Source organism: Chelonia mydas, chromosome 10, assembly GCF_015237465.2.
Source record: "Chelonia mydas isolate rCheMyd1 chromosome 10, rCheMyd1.pri.v2, whole genome shotgun sequence".
Taxonomy (NCBI): Eukaryota; Metazoa; Chordata; order Testudines; family Cheloniidae; genus Chelonia; species Chelonia mydas.
The window spans coordinates 15,345,911-15,348,951 of NC_051250.2; positions in this window are offsets into that span (position 1 = coordinate 15,345,911).

The window sequence follows — 3,041 nt, forward strand, 5'->3', positions numbered from 1 at the left end:
TCTCTGGCCGCCGCAGGAAACCCGCCCTTAAAGGAGCCGCCCGCGCGCCCGCGCGCGCGGCACCCACCTGTTCGGCCGCGGGCCGCTGCGCGCGTGCGGCCAGGCTGGGTCCGCAGCAGGGGGTGCGAGGCGGGGCTCAGCCTCCTGAGGGGAAGGAAGGAAGAGGGGGCGTCTGCATGGAGACCTTTGGGGTCAGCGTCGTGTCAGTCAGTCAGGGTGGGTCAGAGACAAAGCAGCTCGCGGATTTTGTAATGAGGGGGGGCTTCGTTCACTGGGCAGATATCAATATTATCCCTTCTACTGCAGGTGCTCAGTGCTGTAGGGACAAACTGGGGGACACTGTCCCTGTCCCCCAGAGCACGGTCGGGCTGAAGGGATTGGGTGGCCTTTGGTGCAGTCTCTCAGGCACCTGGCGCCAGGTTTAAGAGCACACAGGCCATGACATAAAATAGCACATCCAGCAAATGAATCCTCACCCCGTAACAAAAACACACCAACCAAACCACTGCAGACTGAAAAGCTAACCCCGGGACGAAGGGAGACTGTCCAGCTGTGGATTCTTTTTCAAAGCTAGGGGTTTTGGGTTGGGGAGAGGGGTTTGTTTGTTTGTTTGTTTTTATGGTGATGTAGGATTTTGTGTGTGTGTTTCGCTGAGACACCATTTAAAAAAATCTCAAACAAACCCCAACTGAGATCCTGCCCCTGATGCAAACTGACAGCTTGCATCTGCCGAAACATAATGAAGAATGAAAACCATCACTTTATATTCCTTATCCAGTTGATCCGAGCCAAGGTTCTCATCTCACGCTGAGCTGGAGGGAGAGCAGGACCCAGGCTCAAGTCTCTTTAAATCAAGAAGACTCGGGGAATTGGAATGGAAGGGAGAGAGGACAAAGACCACCCACCCACCCCCATCCTGCAATTGGATCCACTTGGACAGACTCATGCAGAACCCTAATCACTTCAGCTGGACTCCAAGCAGGTGTAAGTGTCTGTACAGATCTCATGGCAGGATGGGGAGAAAGGCGGCAAGACCAAACCAGAAATAGGGTGACCAGACAGCAAATGTGAAAAATCGGGACGGGGGTGGGGGGTAATAGGAGCCTATGTAAGAAAAAGACCCAAAAATCAGGACTGTCCCTATAAAATCAGGACATCTGGTCATCTTAAATCAGAAATGAAATAAAGCCCTTATCCTCCAAAGACTTATGCACATGCTTAAATCCGTGCATTGGGAGAAGTATCATAAGAGTCCAGAAAGAAAAAAAAAAAAGAGAGATTTGTGGGCGTAGGGAATGAATGGAAACATTTTCTAAAGATGAACAGTTATAGCAAATTTGTTCTAAGGAAATACTGTGTAAGTGAAGAAAAGACATGAGGTCTAAAAGGAAATGAGTAGTGAGGTGTAGGAGATCATTTTACCTCTGTATTTGGGATTGCTGAGACCAGTACTGGAATACTGTGTCAAGTTCTGGTGTCCATAGTTTTAAAAGGATGTTGAAAAATCTAGAGGGTATAGAAAAGAGCCAAAAAATGACTGAAGACCAGAGATAAAGGCCTTACAGTGAGAGCTAAAGAGTTTGATCTGTTCAGTTTATCAAAAAGAAGACTGAGGTGCTTTGATTACCTTCACAGAGAAAATACTGGGTATGAAAGGGTTTTTTAATCTAACAGAGAAAAGCAAAACAAGAACAAATAGCTGGAAGCTGAAGCCAGACAAAAATCAAGTTAGACACAAATTTTTAAAAGTGAGAGTGATTAACCACTGGAACGAAGTACAAAGGGAAGCGATGGACTCTCTGTCTCTTGGTGTCTTCAGATCAAGAGTGGATGCCTTTTTTGGAAGATCTGCTTTAGACAAACACGCTTATACTGAGCCCGATTATTTGTAACTGAGTGAAATTTAATAGCCTGGGTTACATAGGAGGTCAGACTAGATGACCTTTGTTCTAAGGAAACAAAGCTTTCTGTCCTTAAAAGCTATGAAAATCTATGAGCTGCTGGAAGAGAATAAGGAAAGTAGGGAGGAAGCAAATACGGAGTTGCTTGCTTTCCCCAGTACAGTAACCTGAATCAGTGATTTCTTGGTGCTTTGAGTACTAGTAGTTATTTTTGAAATCTAAATTCTTGACTGTTGTCCCTCCCCACCCCCTGAATGTATTAATCACTATCAATTTCTATTAGATACATGTCTGGGAATGTTTCCATCAGTCCAGATACCTAGATGGCTCCCATCACAGCAGTAGCTAAGTTCTCCCAGACATTTAAGGACCTATCCTTACAACACTCCAGTGAGGCAGGGAAGGATTACCCCATTTTATAGCTGGGAAAACTAAAAAGCGAAGAGATTAAGTGACTTGTGCAAAATCAAACAGGAAGCCTTTGACACACCTGGGAATGGAGGCCAGATATCCTGAGTTCCAGTCTAAGACCAGGGGAGGGAGGGAGGCATGCGGGTGTGCCTGCCTTTTTTTCCCCTCTTCCTCCAGACCTGCAAGCCTCATTAGGAGGAATTCAGCAGTGATTCTGCAGCAACGTTTACAGGCTCCTTCCTTCTCTTGGTGATGAAGGATTTTGCTCATGTGGGTATGCGTACATGCTATGTGAAACTTTAAAAGCCTTGCTGAAACAGGAACACAGCATAATCCTTTCTCATCGGGAACAAGGGCACTTCCTTAAAATGAATGTCACGTGGCACGGAGAAGACTTCCTTCTAAAGAGTTGAAACTGAGGAGGGCTTGGAAAAGACACAAGAGGGAAGGGAAACTTACTAGATAGGGCTTGCCGGAATGTTGAGGGGATATTTTCATCCTCAGTGAAATCATTTTTCTTGGAGCTATTAAATTGCAACAGGGGCTCTGTCTCAACCTGGAAAATTTACATGAGAAAGATGCCCAGCACATGATGAAAAAGATTTTAAATGTCCTAATTGTGAAAGGCACCTAGCAAAGTCCATCATGAGGGAGAGACTTTAAAAACTGCCTTAAAGTGAACCCCACGTGATTCAAGCCTTGGCGAGGCATTTCCGCCCAATTACAGCC